Source organism: Arachis ipaensis, chromosome B2 (assembly GCF_059453495.1).
Source record: "Arachis ipaensis isolate K30076 ecotype BB chromosome B2, ASM5945349v1, whole genome shotgun sequence".
Lineage (NCBI taxonomy): Eukaryota > Viridiplantae > Streptophyta > Magnoliopsida > Fabales > Fabaceae > Arachis > Arachis ipaensis.
The window spans coordinates 45,686,829-45,705,580 of record NC_142437.1 but is presented as its reverse complement, the minus strand read 5'-3'; the positions used below and the strand labels follow the sequence as shown (position 1 = coordinate 45,705,580).

Below are 18,752 nucleotides of genomic sequence, written 5' to 3'. Positions count from 1 at the left end.
GATGCTGTTGGATTCTGACCTCCTAGTTCAGTATGTTGATTCTTAAACACAGCTACTTTATGAGTCTTGGTCGTGGCCCTAAGCACTTTATTTTCCAGTATTACCACCAGATACATAAATGCCACAGACACATAATTGGGTGAACCTTTTCAGATTGTGACTCAGCTTTGCTAGAGTCCCCAATTAGAGGTGTCCAGGGTTCTTAAGCACACTTTGTTTTTGCTTTGGACCTCGACTTTAACCGCTCAGTCTTAAGTTTTCACTTGACACCTTCACGCCACAAGCACATGGTTAGGGACAACTTGGTTTAGCCGCTTAGGCCAGGATTTTATTCCTTTAGGCCCTCCTATCCACTGATGCTCAAAGCCTTGGATCCTTTTTACCCTTGCCTTTTGGTTTTAAGGGCTATTGGCTTTTTCTGCTTGCTTTTTCTTTCTCTTTCTCTTTTTTTTCTTTTTTTTCTCGCCATTTTTCTTTTCTTTTTTTTCGCAAGCTTTTGTATTCACTACTTTTTCTTGCTTCAAGAATCAATTTATGATTTTTCAGATTGTCACTAACATTTCTCCTTTTCATCATTCTTTCAAGAGCCAACAATTTTAACATTCATAAACAACAAATTTCAAAAGACATATACACTGTTCAAGCATTCATTCAGAGAGCAAAAAAAGTATTGTCACCGCATTAAAATAATTAAACTAATTTCAAGGATGAATTCGAAATCATGTACTTCTTGTTCTTTTGTAATTAAAACATTTTTCATTTAAGAAAGGTGATGGATTCATTGGGCATTCATAACTTTAAGGCATAAACTCTAATCTTTATTTATTATTCAATAGAAATAATATAAAATAGGCATAAAAAGCAAACAGTTAGTAATAAAAAAAAGGAAATTAAGGACATAAAGACAAATGACTCTAATTCTAATACTCATGTACTTTTAAAATGTATAAAAGGTTATCACAGAGTTAGGACTCAACAACCTTTATTTTGGGAGGTAGATGCCTCTTTAGTCTGTGGGGTGCTTGGTCCTTCAAGAGATAGCTTCTGGCGCTTTAGTTCCTTCAGTTCACGCCCTTGCTCTTCTTATTCCCTAAGCAATTTGCAGAGCATGCTGTTTTGATTTTGTTGTTCTTTCTTCAGTTGATCCATAGCTTCTTGTAACTTGGTGATAGATGCTTCTAGGCGCCCCCAGTATTCAAATTGAGGAATTTCTGGGAGGAACTCCTGTGCTCTCCTTTTGATGGGGTCGTCCTGCACTTGTCCTTCCATTGACTTTTTGGTGATTGGTTGCTCAACTGAGATATATTCATCTACTCCCATTTTTACCCCAGCATCTTTACATAGCAGAGAGATTAAGTTTGGATAAGCCAATTTGGCATCTTTGGAGTTCTTGTTTGCAATTGTGTAAAGCTCACAAGAAATCAGCTGATGCACTTCCACTTCTTTTTCCAACATAATGCAATGAATCATCACTGCTCTTTTGATGGTGACTTCAGAGTGGTTGCTAGTGGGCAATATAGAACGCCCAATGAAGTCCAGCCAGCCTCTGGCGACTGGTTTGAGATCTCCTCTCTTGAGTTGGTTTGGGACACCCTTTGTGTTGGTTGTCCATTTGGCTCCAAGGAGGCATATGTCCTCTAGAATTTTGTCCAAGCTCTTATTGGGTCTCATCATTCTCCTATTAAAGAAGTCTGGGTCATCTTGCAATTGAGGCAGCTTGAAGATCTCCCTTATTTTGTCAGAGTAGGTGTGAACAATTTTCCCTCTGACCAGAGTTCGATAGTCATAGAATGTGGTTCCAGCTATTCTCTGCCTGTCTGTCTGCCACAGATTAGAGTAGAATTCCTGAACCATGTTTCTTCCCACCTTTGTCTCAGGATTAGCTAGGATTTCCCAGCTCCTGTTTCGAATTTGCTCTTGGATCTCCGGATATTCGTCTTCTTTCAGATCGAATTTAACTTCCGGGATCACTGACCTTAGACCCATTATTTTGTAGTAATGGTCTGAATGTTCTTTGGTTAAGAACTTCCCTTGATTCCAAAGTGGTTTTGGAATATTCTCTTTCTTGCCTCTTGAGGTGGTTTGTTTTCCTTTAGGAGCCATGATCTTGGTGGGTATTGGCTTAGTGATCACGGATAAACACACCAAACTTAGAGGTTTGCTTGTCCTCAAGCAAAAGAAAGGAAAAGAGAGGGATATAAAGAGAGCCAAGTTCGAATTGTGGAGGAGAGGAGGGAGGCCGAACGAGGATTTAAAGGGAAGGGGGTGGGTTTTCGAAAATTTTTGAAAAAGATATGATAGAAAATGTGATTTGGAAAAGATAAATATGATAGAAAAAGATATAATTTAAAATTGAAAAGATATGAAAGATATTTGAAAAAGATAAATTTGTTTTTTTTTTAAATATTGTGAAGATTTGAAAAAGATTTTGATGAGTTTAAAAAAATTTGAGAAAGATAGATTTGTTTTGAAAAAGATTTGAGAAGAGGTTGAAGAAGAATTGAGAAATATTTAATTTTAGGATTAAGATATTTTTAATATTTCTGGAAAAGAGTTTGAAAAATGAAAGCATGGGAACATGTTTATGCAAGAAAATATGGATGGAAATATGAAAATTTGAAAAAAAATCAAGTTGGGAACAAAAACTTCCTCCCCTCCACAATCCTGGCGTTAAACGCCCAACTGCTGCTTGTTTTAGGCGTTTAACGCCCATTTGTAACCTTTTTTGGGCGTTTAACGCCCAGCTGTTGCTTCTGGCTGGCGTTAAACGCCAGAAATCTTTCGTCACTGGGCATTTTTCTGAACGCCCAGGATGCTGCAAGTATGGCGTTAAATGCCCAGAATGGTACCCATTCTGGCGTTTAATGCCCAGAAAGGTATCATTACTGGCGTTAAACGCCCAGTAGATGCTTCTTTTGGGCGTTTAACGCCCAATTGTACCTCTTACTGGCGTTTTCTTGCCAGTGAGCTCCTTTTCCCTGTTTTGTACTCTGAATCTTTCAGTAACTCTGTGAACTTATGCAATTGATACTTTACCTTGAAGATTATTTATATTAAACTCGTATAATTATTATTTAAATACAAATAGGTTTTGCTAATGGCTGGGTTACCTCCCAGCAAGCGCTTCTTTATTGTCTTTAGTTGGACCTTGCTGAGCTTTTAATCTAGCCTCAGCCTTGAGCACTCTCGCTCAACATTGCCTTCAAGATAATGCTTGATTCTCTGTCCATTAACAATGAACTTCTTATTAGAATCAATGTCTTGAAGCTCCACATAGCCATATGGTGACACACTTGTAATCACATATGGTCCCCTCCACCGGGATTTCAGTTTCCCGGGGAATAGCCTGAGCCTAGAGTTAAACAACAGAACCTTCTGTCCTGGTTTAAAGACTCTAGATGACAGCTTTCTGTCGTGCCACCATTTTTCTTTCTCTTTGTAAATCTTGGCATTTTCGAAAGCAGTGAGTCTGAATTCCTCTAGCTCATTCAGCTGGAGCAATCTTTTTTCTCCTGCTAATTTGGCATCAAAGTTTAGGAATATGGTTGCCCAGTAAGCCTTATGCTCCAGTTCCACGGGCAGATGACAGGCCTTACCATACACAAGCTGGTATGGAGAGGTCCCTATAGGAGTCTTGAATGCTGTTCTATAAGCCCACATAGCATCATCCAAGCTTCTCGCCCAATCCTTTCTACGGGTACTTACAGTCCGTTCCAGGATTCTTTTTAGTTCTCTATTAGAGACTTCAGCTTGCCCATTTGTCTGTGGATGATATGGAGTTTCCACCTTGTGGCTAATGCCATACCGGACCATAGCAGAGTAAAGTTGTTTGTTGCAGAAGTGAGTGCCCCATCATTGATTAGTACTCTAGGGACACCAAACCTGCTGAAGATATGTTTATGGAGGTACTTCAGCACTATCTTAGTATCATTAGTGGGTGTGGCAACGGCCTCTACCCATTTGGATACATAGTCGACTGCCACCAGAATATAAGTGTTTGAGTATGATGGTGGGAAAGGCCCCATAAAGTCAATACCCCATACATCAAACAACTCAATCTCCAAGATTCCTTGTTGAGGCATGGTGTAACCATGAGGCAGATTACCAGCTTTCTGGAAACTATCACAGTTACGTACAAACTCTCGAGAATCTTTATAGAGGGTAGGCTAGTAGAAGCCACATTGGAGGACCTTGGTGGCTGTTCGCTCACCTCCGAAATGGCCTCCATATTGTGACCCATGGCAATGCCATAAGATCTTCTGTGCTTCTTCTCTAGGCACACACCTACAGATTATTCCGTCTGCACATCTCTTAAAGAGATAGGGTTCATCCCACAAGTAGTACTTTGCATCAGTAATTAATTTTTTCTTTTGTTGCCTGCTGTACTCCTTGGGTATGAATCTTGCAGCTTTATAGTTTGCAATGTCTGCAAACCATGGTGTTTCTTGAATGGCAAACAAATGCTCATTCGGAAAGGTTTCAAAGATCTCAATAGAGGGAAAGGATGCCCCTTCTACTAGTTCTATCCGGGACAGATGATCAGCCACTTGGTTTTCTGTCCCTTTTCTGTCTCTTATTTCTATATCAAACTCTTGCAGAAGCAACATCCATCTTATGAGCCTGGGTTTGAATCCTGCTTTATAAGTAGATATTTAAGAGCAGCATGGTCAGTGTACACAATCACTTTGATCCTACTAAGTATGATCTAAACTTGTCAATGGCAAAAACCACTGCAAGCAATTCTTTTTCTGTGGTTGTGTAATTTTTCTGGGCATCATTTAAAACACGGCTAGCATAATAAATGACATGCAGAAGCTTGTCATGCCTCTGCCCCAATACTACACCAATGGCATGGTTACTGGCATCACACATTAGTTCGAATGGTAATGTCCAGTCTGGTGCAGAAATAACTGGTGCTGTGAGCAGCTTAGCTTTCAGAGTTTCAAACGCCTGCAGACACTCTGTGTCAAACACAAATAGTGTGTCAACAGCTAGCAGGTTACTCAGAGGTTTTGTAATTTTTAAAAAATCCTTTATAAACCTCCTATAGAATCCTGCATGCCCCAGAAAGCTTCTAATTGCCTTAACATTAGCAGGTGGTGGTAGTTTTTCAATCACTTCCACTTTAGCTTGATCCACTTCTATCCCCTTGTTTGAAATTTTATGCCCAAGGACAATTCCTTCAGTCACCATAAAGTGACATTTTTCCCAGTTTAAAACCAGGTTGGTCTCTTGGCATCTTTTCAGAACAAGTGCTAAATGGTCAAGGCAGGAGCTGAATGAGTCTCCAAATACTGAAAAGTCATCCATGAAGACTTCCAATAATTTCTGTACCATATCAGAGAAGATAGAGAGCATGCACTTCTGAAAGGTCGCAGGTGCATTGCACAGACCAAAAGGCATCCTTCTGTAGGCAAACACTCCTGAAGGACATGTGAATGCTGTTTTCTCTTGGTCCTGAGGATCTACTGCAATTTGGTTGTAGCCTGAATAGCCATCCAAAAAGCAGTAATATTCATGGCCTGCTAGTCTCTCTAGCATCTGGTCTATGAATGGTAAAGGAAAGTGATCCTTCCTGGTGGCTGTATTGAGCCTTCTATAGTCAATACACATACGCCACTCTGTAACTGTTATTGTAGGAACCAGTTCATTTTTTTCATTATGAATCACTGTCATGCCTCCCTTCTTGGGAACAACTTGGACAGGGCTCACCCAGGGGCTATCAGAAATAGGATAAATGATCCCAGCCTCCAGTAACTTGGTGACCTCTTTCTGCACCACTTCCTTCATGGCTGGATTTAGCCGCCTCTATGGTTAAACCACTGGCTTAGCATTGTCCTCCAATAGGATTTTGTGCATGCATCTTGCTCGGCTGATGCCCTTAAGATCACTTATGGACCACCCAAGAGCTGTCTTGTATGTCCTTGGCACTTGAAGTAGTGCTTCCTCTTCCAGTGGATTTAAAGCAGAGCTTATGATCACCGAAAAAGTGTTACCTTCTCCCAGAAATGCATATTTCAGGGATGGTGGTAGTGGTTTGAGCTCGGGTTTAGGAGGGTTCTCCTCTTCCTAAGGAAGTTTCAGAGGCTCTTTCCATTCCTCTGAATCCTCCAGATCAGGCTGAACATCTTTAAAGATGTCTTCCAGCTCTGATTCGAGACTCTCAGCCATGTTGATCTCCTCTACCAAAGAGTCAATAAGATCAACTTTCATGCAGTCTTTTGGTGTGTCTGGATGCTGCATGGCTTTGACAGCATTTAACTTAAATTCATCCTCATTGACTCTCAGGGTTACTTCCCCCTTTTGGACATCAATGAGAGTTCTTCCAGTTGCTAGGAAAGGTCTTCCTAGAATGAGAGTAGCACTCTTGTGCTCCTCTATTTCTAGCACTACAAAGTCAGTGGGAAAGGCGAATAGCCCAACCTTGACAATCATGCCTTCAATCACGCCTGATGGGTATTTAATGGAGCCATCAGCAAGTTGGAGACATATCCGGGTTGGTTTGACTTCTTCAGTTAAACCAAGCTTTCTGATAGTGGATGCAGGTATTAGGTTGATGCTTGCCCCAAGATCATATAAAGCTGTCTTGGTGCAATTACCCTCTAATATGCATGGTATCATAAAGCTCCCGGGATCTTTAAGCTTTTCTGGGAAGCTTTTCAGAATGACTGCACTGCATTCTTCAGTGAGGAGAACTCTTTCAGTTTCTCTCCAATCCTTCTTATGACTCAAGATCTCTTTCATGAACTTGGCATAAGAGGGTATTTGCTCAAGTGCCTCTGTAAACGGAATCTTTATTTCAAGAGTCTTGAGATAGTCTGCAAAGTGGGCAAATTGCTTATCCTGCTCTTCTTGGCGGAGTTTTTGAGCATAAGGCATCTTGGCTTTGTATTCCTCAACCTTAGTTGCTACAGGTTTATTTCCTACAGAGGTGGTTGGAGAAGCCTTCTTAGAGGGGTTGCTATCAGCACTTGTGTGTGCCTGATCCCTCACTGGCGTTTGAACGCCAGAACTGAGCTTCCATTGGGCGTTTGACGCCAGCTCCTTGCCCGTTTCTGGTGTTTGAACGCCAGAACTGCGCGTAGGTTGGGCGTTTAACGCCAACTTTGCATCATTTTCTGGCGTTTGAATGCCAGAGTTATTCCTCTCTGGGCTCTTACTGTCCTCAGAGGGATTTTGGATAATATTTTGCTCATCCTCTATCAGTTGTTCTTTTCTTGGCTTTCTGCTACTCTGAAGTGAGGTATTTAATATTTTCCCACTTTTTAATTGAACTGCCTGGCACTCTTCTGTTATCTGCTTTGATAAATGCTGTTTTGTCTGATTCAATTGTGCTTCCATATTTTTATTAGCATTTTTAGTATCTTGTAGCATCTCCTTGAATTCTGCTAGCTGTTTTGTTAGAAAACACAATTGTTGATTGAGTTTAGCAACTTGTTCTGGAGGACCAAATTCAGTAGACACTGCTTTGGCTTCTTTTTTTATGGAGGACCCACTACTTATGTACAGGTGCTGATTTCTAGCAACTATATCAATAAGCTCTTGAGCCTCTTCAATAGTTTTTCTCATGTGTATAGATCCACCAGCTAAGTGGTTTAGAGATATCTGAGCTCTTTCTGTAAGCCCATAGTAGAAGATGTCTAATTGCACCCACTCTGAAGACATTTTAGAGGGGCAGCATCCCTCTGTACCTCTCCCAGGCATTATAGAGGGATTCATCATCCTCTTGTTTAAAGCCTTGGATGTCCAGCCTTAGCTGTGTCATTCTTTTTGGAGGGAAATATTGATTCAGGAATTTGTCTGATAACTGTTTCCATGTTCTTATGCTTGCCGTGGGTTGGTTATTTAACCACCTTTTAGCTTGATCTTTTACAGCAAACGGAAACAGTAACAGCCTATATACATCCTGATCTACCTCCTTGTCACGTACTGTGTCAGCAATTTGCAAGAATTGTGCCAGAAACTCAGTAGGTTCTTCCTGTGGAAGACCAGAATACTGGCAGTTTTGCTGCACCATGACAATGAGCTGAGGATTTAGCTCAAAACTGCCTGCTTTGATAGGAGGTATACAGATACTACTCCCATATGCAGCAGTAGTGGGATTAGCATATGACCCCAGAGTCCTTCTGGATTATTCATTTCCACTTACATCCATGATGGATAAAATGGAATTGATATGAATTGCAAAGAGAATATATTTTTGTTTTTATTTTATTTAAGTAGGACAAACCAAATTATAAAAATAATAAGATAAAATAAAATAAAATATTTAGAAATTAAAATGTAAATTTCGAAAACCAAGAGAAAATTAAATTTGAAAATGAAAATAATTGCTTAATTAAGAAGATTTGAAAAACTTTGGATATGATTTTTGAAAAAAAGATTTTAAATTTTGAAAAGATTTGATTTTTAAAATAAAAATCTGAATTTTTAAAAGTAATTTTTGAAAATTCAATTTATAATAAAGAGAAAAGATATTTTTGAATTTAGTGAGGAAAGAGAAAAACAATAAAATGACACAAGACTTAAAATTTTTAGATCTAATGCTCTTTGTTTTTCGAAAGTTTTGGAGGGAAAACACCAAGGAAAACCAAACTTAAAGATTTTAAGATCGAAACACAAAGAAGCATCAAGAACACCTTGAAGACTCACAAGAACATAAAAAAAACACCAAACTTAAAATTTTAAGAAAATTAAAAATAAGTTTTCGAAAAAATAAAAAATAAAAAAATAACAAGAAAACACCAAACTTAAAAGTTTGACACGAGATTTAATCAAAGAAAAATTATTTTTGAAAAAGTTTTAAAAGGAAGACTCCCAATTACCAAGAACATAAGCACAACGTTCTAGCCAATTGAGCTATAAATTTGAAGTGTTTTTTGTTTTTTGTTTTTTTTGAATACTGATAATTTGAGAATGCACAAGAAAAACAAGAAAATACACAGAACAGGAAAAACTAAAGATCAAAAAAGAAAAATAGCAAGAACAACTTGAAGATCACGAAAGGACAATGAACACAAATTTGAAAATTTAAAAGAAAATAAAAACATGCAATTGACACTAAACTTAAAATATGAAACTAACTTCAAACAGAAAAATTCAATTATTAGTTTATAAAAATTTTCGAAAAAAAATTTAAAAAGAGGAAATAAGGATTTAAAAAAATTCAACCAAAAACAATAATAGAAGAAGCAATTTTAGTGACTCTAAACTAAAAAGATAATTTTTTCCTAATCTAAGCAACAAAATAAACCATCAGTTGTTCAAACTCGAACAATCCCTGGCAACGGCGCCAAAAACTTGGTGCACGAAATCGTGATCGTTCATTCCTTGGCAACGGCGCTAAAAACTTAATACGCACGTTTATAATCTTAATTCTTTGTCACAACTTCGCACAACTAACCAGCAAGTGCACTGGGTCGTCCAAGTAATAAACCTTACGTGAGTAAGGGTCGATCCCACGGAGATTGTTGGCTTGAAGCAAGCTATGCTCATCTTGTAAATCTCAGTCAGGCGGATTCAATTGGTTATGGAGATTTGATAATTAAAATATAATTAAAATATAAAATAGGATAGAAATACTTATGTAATTCATTGGTGAAAATTTCAGATAAGCGTATGGAGATGCTTTTATTCCTTCTGAACCTTTGCTTTCCTACTGCTTTCATCCAATCATTCATACTCCTTTCCATGGCAAGCTGTATGTTGGGTATCACCGTTGTCAATGGCTACTTCCCGTCCTCTCAGTGAAAATGGTTCAAAATGCGCTGTCACTGCACGGCTAATCATCTGTCGGTCTTCGATCATGCTGGAATAGGATTCAGTAATCCTTTTGCGTCTGTCACTACACCCAGCACTCACGAGTTTGAAGCTCGTCATAGCCATCCCTTCCCAGATCCTACTCAGAATACCACAGACAAGGTTTAGACTTTTCGGATCTCAAGAATGGCCGCCAATAATTCTAGCCTATACCACGAAGACTCTCATCGTAAATCAGGAGGCTAAGAGATATGCATTCAAGCTTGTTTTCATGTAGAACGGAAGTGTTTGTCAGGCACGCGTTCATAGGTGAGAATGGTGATGAGCGTCACATAATCATCACATTCATCATGTTCTTGTGTGCGAATGAATATCTTAGAGAAGAAATAGGCTTGAGTTGAATAGAAAAACAATAGTACTTTGCATTAATTCATGAGGAACAGCAGAGCTCCACACCTTAATCTATGGTGTGTAGAAACTCTACCATTGAAAATACATAAGTGATAATGGTCCAGGCATGGCCAAATGGCCAGCCTCCCAAAGAGGGTTCAATCATCAAAACATGATCAAAACATGTAAAAACAATAGTAAAAAGTTCTATTTATACTAAACTAGTTACTAGGGTTTACAGAGATAAGTAAATGATGTAGAAATCCACTTCCGGGCCCACTTGGTGTGTGCTTGGGCTGAGCATTGATTTTTCATGTGTAGAGACTCTTTTTGGAGTTGAACGCCAGTTTGTAACTTGTTTCTGACATTTAACTCTGCTTTGCAACTTGTTTCTGGCGTTTAACGCCAGAATAGGGCAGAAAGCTGGCGTTAAACGCCAGTTTGCGTCATCTAAACTAGATCAAAGTATAAACTATTATATATTGTTGGAAAGCCCTGTATGTCTACTTTCCAACACAATTAAGACCGCGCCATTTGGACTCCTGTAGCTCCAGAAAATCCACTTTGAGTGCAGGGAGGTCAGAATCCAACAACATCTGCAGTCCTTCTTCAGCCTCTGAATCTGATTTTTGCTCAAATCCCTCAATTTCAGCCAGAAATTATCTGAAATCACAGAAAAATACACAAAATCATAGTAAAGTCCAGAAATGTAATTTTTATTTAAAAACTAATAAAAATATACTAAAAACTAATTAAATCATACTAAAAACTATGTAAAAACAATGCCAAAAAGCGTATAAATTATCCGCTCATCACAACACCAAACTTAAATTGTTGCTTGTCCCCAAGCAACTAAAAATCAAATAGGATAAAAAGAAGAGAATATACTATAAATCCCAAAGTATCAATGAAACTTAGCTCCAATTAGATGAGCGGGACTAGTAGCTTTTTGCCTCTGAATAGTTTTGGCATCTCACTTAATCCATTGAAGTTCAGAATGATTGGCATCTATAGGAACTTAGAATTTTAGATAGTGTTATTGATTTTCCTAGTTCAGTATGCTGATTCTTGAACACAGCTACTTTATGAGTCTTGGCCGTGACCCTAAGCACTTTGTTTTCCAGTATTACCACCGGATACATAAACGCCACAGACACATAACTGGGTGAACCTTTTCAGATTGTGACTCAGCTTTGCTAGAGTCCCCAATTAGAGGTGTCCAGGGTTCTTAAGCACACTCTGTTTTTGCTTTGGACCTCGACTTTAACCGCTCAGTCTCAAGCTTTTCACTTGACACCTTCACGCCACAAGCACATGGTTAGGGACAGCTTGGTTTAGCCGCTTAGGCCAGGATTTTATTCCTTTGGTCCCTCCTATCCACTGATGCTCAAAGCCTTGGATCCCTTTTACCCTTGCCTTTTTGTTTTAAGGGCTATTGGCTTTTTGCTCTTGCCTTTTGGTTTAAAGAGCTCTTGGCTTTTTCTGCTTGCTTTTTCTTTTCTTTCTTTTTTTTTTTTTGCCAATTTTCTTTTCTTTTTTTTTTTTGCAAGCTTTTGTATTCACTGCTTTTTCTTGCTTCAAGAATCAATTTTATGATTTTTCAGATTATCAAATAACATTTTTCCTTGTTCATCATTCTTTCAAGAACCAACAATTTTAATATTCATAAACAACAAATTCAAAAGACATATGCACTGTTCAAGCATTCATTCAGAAAACAAAAAGTATTGTCACCACATCAAAATAATTAAACTAATTTCAAGGATGCATTCGAAACTATGTACTTCTTGTTCTTTTATTTTTAGAACATTTTTCATTTAAGAGAGGTGATGGATTCATAGGACATTCATAGCTTTAAGACATAGACACTTAAACACTAATGATCATGTAATCAAGACACAAACATAAATAAAACATAAGGCTCAAAAATCGAAAAACAGAAAAATAAGAACAAAGAGATTAAGGAACGGGTCTACCTTAGTGAGGGTAGCGTCTTCCTCTTCTTGAAGAACCAATGGTGTTCTTAAGCTCCTCTATATCTCTTCCTTGTCTTTGTTGCTCCTCCCTCATAGCTCTTTGATCTTCTCTAATCTCATGGAGAATGATGGAGTGCTCTTGGTGTTCTATCCTTAGTTGTCCTATGTTGGAACTTAATTCTCCTAGGGAGGTGTTGATTTGCTCCCAATAATTTTGTGGAGGGAAGTGCATCCCTTGAGGTATCTCAGGGATTTCATGGTGAGGAATTTTATCATGCTCCTGTTGAGGTCCATGATCTCTTGTTTGCTCCATCCTTTTCTTAGTGATGGGCTTGTCCTCATCAATGAGGATATCTCCCTTATTGTCAATTCCATCCGAATTGCAGAGGTGGCAAATGAGGTGAGAAAAGGCTAACCTTGCCAAAGTGGATGACTTGTCAGCCACCTTGTAGAGTTCTTGAGGTATAATCTCATGAACTTCCACTTCCTCCCCAATCATGATACTATGGATCATGATGGCCCGGTCTACAGTAACTTCAGACCGGTTGCTAGTAGGAATAATTGAGCGTTGGATGAACTCCAACCATCCTCTAGCTACAGGCTTAAGGTCTGGTCTTCTCAATTGAACCGGCTTGCCTCTTGAGTCAACTTTCCATTTAGCTCATTCCACACATATGTCCATGAGGACTTGGTCCAACCTTTGATCAAAGTTAACCCTTCTAATGTAGGGGCGTGCATTTTCTTGCATCATTGGCAAGTTGAACGCCAACCTTACATTTTCCGGACTGAAATCTAAGTATTTCCCCCGAACCATTGTAAGCCAATTCTTTGGATTCGGGTTCCTACTTTGATCATGGTTCCTAGTGATCCATGCGTTTGCATAGAACTCTTGAACCATTAAGATCCCGACTTGTTGAATAGGATTAGAGAGAACTTCCCATCCTCTTCTTCTAATCTCTTGTCGGATCTCCGAATATTCGCTCTTTTTGAGCTTAAAAGGGACCTCAGGGATCACCTTTTCTTGGCCAAAACTTCATAGAAGTGGTCTTGATGGACCTTTGAGATGAATCTCTCCATCTCTCATGACTCAGAGGTGGAAGCAATTGCCCTTCCTTTCCTCTTTCTTGAGGTTTCTCTGGCCTTAGGTACCATTGATGGTTATGAAAAAATAAAAAGCAATGCTTTTACCACACCAAACTTAAAAGGTTTGCTTGTCCTCGAGCAAAAGAAGAAAGAAAGTAGAAGAAGAAGAAGAAAATGGAGGAGATGTAGGGAGATAGTGTATTCGGCCAAGGGGGAGAAGTGGTGGTTGTAATGTGTGAAAATGGAGTAGTGTTGAGGGGTTTATATAGGGGTGGGGTGAGTGGTAGGTTTCGGCCATTAGGGTTGGGTTTGGGAGGGAAAAGAATTTGAATTTTGGAGGTAGGTGGAGTTTATGGGGAAGAATGGATGGATGTGATTGGTTAAGGGTATTTAGGGAAGAGGTATGGAGGTGATTGGTGAAGGGTATTTGGGGAAGGGAGTTATGAAAAGGTGTGAAGAGGATAGAAGAAGAGGTGGGGTAGGTGGGGATTCTGTGGGGTCCACAGATCCAGTGGGGTCAAGGACTTAGTATCCCTGTTCCAATTAGGCGTTCCAAATGCCCTTAGAGTGCATGTCTGGCATTAAACGCCAGCTTGCTGCTTGTTTCTGCCGTTTAACGCCATTTCCATGCTCTGTTCTGGCATTAAACGCCAGTCTGGTGCTTGTTTCTGGCGTTTAACGCCAGCTTAATGCTTCTTTCTGGCGTTAAACGCCAGTTTGATGCTCCTTACTGGCGTTTAAATGCCAGTAAGTTCTTCCTCTAGGGTGAGCTATTTTTAATGCTATTTTTCATTCTGTTTTTTATTTTTAAGTAGTTTTTGTGACTTCACATTATCATCAACCTAAAGAAAACATAAAATAGAAATGGAAAATAATTAAATATAGTTAAATAACATTGGGTTGCCTCCCAACAAGCGCTTCTTTAAAGTCAACAGCTTGACAGTGAGCTCTCATGGAGCCTCACAGATGTTCAGAGCATTGTTGGGACCTCCCAATACCAAACTTAGAGTTTGAATGTGGGGGTTCAACACCAAACTTAGAGTTTGGTTGTGGCCTCCCAACACCAAACTTAGAGTTTGACTGTGGGGGCTTTGGTTGACTCTGCAGTGAGAGAAGCTTTTCATGCTTCCTCTCCATGGTTACAGAAGGAAAACCTTGAGTTTTAAATATAAGGTAGTCCTCATTCAGTTGAAGGACCAACTCTCCTCTGTCCACATCAATCACAGCTCTTGCTGTGGCTAGGAAGGGTCTTCCAAGGATGATGGATTCATCCTCATCCTTCCCAGTGTCTAGGATTATGAAATCAGCAGGGATGTAAAGGCCTTCAACCTTTACTAGCACGTCCTCTACTAGTCTATAAGCCTGTTTTCTTGAGTTGTCTGCCATCTCCAATGAGATTCTGGCAGCTTGCACCTCAAAGATCTCAAGTTTCTCCATTATAGAGGGTGGCATAAGCATAATGCCTAACCCCAGGTCACACAAAGCCTTCTCAAAGGTCATGGTGCCTATGGTACATGGTATTAAGAATTTACCAGGATCCTGTTTCTTTTGAGGTAATTTCTGCCTATCCAATGCATTCAGTTCATTGGTGAGCAAGGGAGGTTCATCTTCCCAAGTCTCATTACCAAATAATTTGGCATTCAGCTTCATGATTGCACCAAGGTACTTAGCAACTTGCTCTTCAGTAATGTCTTCATCCTCTTCAGAGGAAGAATACTCATTAGAGCTCATGAAGGGCAAAAGCAGGTTGAATGGAACCTCTATGGTCTCTGTATGAGTCTCAGATTCCTTCAGGTCCTCATTGAGGAACCCTCTAGTGTTCAGAGGATGTCCCATGAGGTCTTCCTCATTGGGATTCACGTCCCCCTCCTCCCTTGTAGGTTCGGCCATGATGGTCAAATCAATGGCATTGCACTCTTTCTTTGGATTTTCTTCTGTATTGCTTGGGAGAGTACTAGGAGGAGCTTCAGTGACTCTTTTACTCAGCTGGCCCACTTGTGCCTCCAAATTTTAAATGGAGGACCTTGTTTCATTCATGAAACTTAGAGTGGCCTTAGATAGATCAGAGACTATATTTGCTAAGCTAGATAGATTCTGCTCAGAATTCTCTATCTGTTGCTGAGATGATGATGGAAAAGGCTTGCTATTGCTAAACCTGTTTCTTCCACCATTATTAAAGCCTTGTTGAGGCTTTTGTTGATCCTTCCATGAGAAATTTAGATGATTTCTCCATGAGGGATTATAGGTGTTTCCATAGGGTTCACCCATGTAATTCACCTCTGCTAGTAAGCCATGTCTAATTCCTGGACTAGAGCTTTAGACTAACATTGCATGATTCCTGGAACCCTCATTAGAAATTTTGAAATCCTTATTTTTATTTTTCCAAATAATTTTTGAAAAAAAATTTTAAAATCATAAAAACCAAAAATATTGTGTTTCTTGTTTGAGTCTAGTGTCAATTTTAAGTTTGGTGTCAATTGCATCTTTTTAATTTCATTAAAATTTTCAAAAACTCATGCATGGTGTTCTTCATAATCTTCAAGTTGTTCTTGATGATTTGCTTTGTTTGATCTTTGCATTTTTATGTTTTGTGTCTTTTCTTGTTTTTCATATGCATTTTTAATTTGTTAGTGTCTCAACATTAAAAATTTTTTAAGTTTGGTGTCAATTGCATGCTTTTATAATTTTCTTTAATTTTCGAAAATTCATCATATGTTCTTCATGATCTTCAAGTTGTTCTTGATGATTTCCTTTGTTTGATCTTTGCATTTTCATGTTTGGTGTCTTTTCTTATTTTTCATATGCATTTTTGAATTTTTAGTATCACAACATTAAAAATTTTCTAAGTTTGGTGTCTTGCATATTTTTCTTTTCTTAAAAATTTTCAAAAATAAGTTCTTGGTGTTCATCTTGACATTCAAAGTATTCTTGGTGTTCATCTTGACATTCAAAGTGTTCTTGCATGCATCATGTGTTTTATTCATAATTTTCATGTTTTGAGTCTTTTGGTTGTTTTTCTCTTTCATCATTGAAAATTCAAAACTAAAAAAAAATATCTTTCCCTTATTCTCTCATAAATTTTCAAAAATTTGAGTTGACTTTTTCAAAACTTTTTAAAATTTAATTGTTTCTTATGAATCAAATCAAATTTTCAATTTAAAAATTCTATCTTTTTCAAATCTTTTTCAAAAAATCAAATCTTTTTCACTTTTTCTTTCATAATTTCGAAATTTTCAAAATTTATTTTCAAAATCTTTTTCTTATTTCTATTTCATATTTTTGAAATTAATGCTAACAATTAATGTGATTGATTCAAAATTTTTAAGTTTGTTACTTGTCTAGTAAGAAAGGTTCAATCTTTAAATTTTAAAATCATATCTTTTTATTTCTTGTTAGTCAAGTAATCAACTTTAATTTTCAAAATCAAATCTTTTTTAAATTTCTTTTTCAAATCTTTTTCAAAATAAATTTCAATCACATCTTTTTCAAAATCAATTTCAAAATCTTTTCTAACTTCTTATCTAACTTCTTATCTTTTCAAAATTGATTTTCAAATCTTTTTTGTTAATTAATCTTATCTGATTTGAGTCTTATCTTTTTCAAAACTACTTAACTAATTCTCTCTCTCTAATTTTCGAAAATCACTAACCTCTTTTTCAAAATTCCTTTTTAATTAACTAATTATTTTAAATTTTAATTTAATTTAATTTAATTTTTTTATTTTCGAATTTTAACTTTAATTTTAAATTGAAAACAAAAATATTTTTATTTTATTTTATTTAATTTTCGAATTCTTCCCTCTCTCATCTCTTTCTAATTATTTTATTTATCTACTAACACTTCTCTTCTTTTTAAAAATTCGAAACCTCTCCCTCTTTCTGTGTTCGAATTCTTTTTCTTCTCTTCTACTCACATAAAGGAACCTCTCTACTGTGGCAAAGAGGATCCCTATTATTTTCTATTCCCTTCTTTTTCATATGAGCAGGAGCAAGGGCAAGAACATTCTTGTTAAAGCAGATCCTAAACCTGAAAGGACTCTAAAGAAGAAACTAAGAGAAGCTAAAATACAATAATCCAGAGAAAACCTTACAGAGAATCTTGAAAAAGAAGTAATGGCCGAACCCAACAACAATGCAAAGAAGATTCTTGGTGACTTTACTGCACCAAATTCCAACTTACATGGAAGAAGCATCTCAATCCCTGTCATTGGAGCAAACAATTTTGAGCTAAAGCCTCAATTAGTTTCTCTGATGCAACAGAATTGCAAGTTTCATGGACTTCCATCAGATGATACTTTTCAGTTCTTAACTAAATTCTTGCAAATCTGTGATACTATTAAGACCAATGGAGTTGATCCCGAGGTCTACAAGCTTATGCTTTTCCCATTTGCTGTAAGAGACAGAGCTAGAATATGGTTGGACTCTCAACCTAAAGATAGCCTGAACTCTTGGAATAAGCTGGTCACGGCTTTCTTAGCCAACTTCTTTCCTCCTCAAAAGCTTAGCAAACTTAGAGTGGATGTTCAAACCTTCAAACAGAAAGAAGGTGAATCCCTCTATGAAGCTTGGGACAGATACAAGCAACGGACCAAAAAATGTCCTTCTGACATGCTTTCAGAATGGACCATCCTGGATATATTCTATGATGGTCTGTCTGAATTAGCTAAGATGTCATTAGACCATTGATGAGCGGATAATTTATATGCTTTTTGGCATTGTTTTAGTATATTTTTAGTATATTTTAGTTAGTTTTTATTATATTTTTATTAGTTTTTATTTAAAATTTACATTTCTGGACTTTACTATGAGTTTGTATGTTTTTCTATGATTTCAGGTATTTAACTGGCTGAAATTGAGGGACCTGAGCAAAAATCTGATTCAGAGGCTGAAAAAGGACAGCAGATGCTGTTGGATTCTGACCTCTCTGCACTCAAAGTAAATTTTCTAGAGCTACAGAATCCCAATTGGCGCGCTCTCAATTTCGTTGGAAAGTAGACATCCTGGGCTTTCCAGCAATATATAATAGTCCATACTTTTCTCGAGATTTGATGGCCCAAACCGGCGTTCCAAGTCAGCTTAAGAATTCTGGCATCAAAACGCCAGAACTGGCACAAAAGCTGGAGTTACACGCCCAAACTGGCACAAAAGCTGGCGTTTAACTCCAAGAAAAGTCTCTACACATGGAAGCTTCAATGCTCAGCCCAAGCACACACCAAGTGGGTCCGGAAGAAGATTTCTGCATTAATTACTTATTTCTGTAACCCTAGGCTACCAGTTTTCTATAAATAGGACCTTTTGCTATTGTATTTTCATCTTTTGTCATCTTTTGATCATGTTTTGATGATTGAACCCTCCTTGGGAGGCTGGTCATTCGGCCATGCCTAGACTCTTTGTTCTTATGTATTTTCAACGGTGGAGTTTCTACACACCATAGATTAAGGTGTGGAGCTCTGCTGTTCTTCATGAATTAATGCAAAGTACTATTGTTTTTCTATTCAACTCAAGTCTATTTCTTCTCCAAGATATTCATTTGCACCCAAGAACA

General features: G+C 37.8%; 1 non-coding gene across 1 annotated transcript; it reads right to left on the bottom strand.

The window, feature by feature from the left end:
* Positions 1 to 17,713: 17,713 nt before the first annotated feature.
* Positions 17,714 to 17,821, bottom strand: LOC148573835 (small nucleolar RNA R71). Its single transcript, XR_015906136.1, has one exon. It is a non-coding gene; the product is annotated as a small nucleolar RNA R71 (small nucleolar RNA).
* Between the last annotated feature and the right edge of the window lie 931 nt (positions 17,822 to 18,752).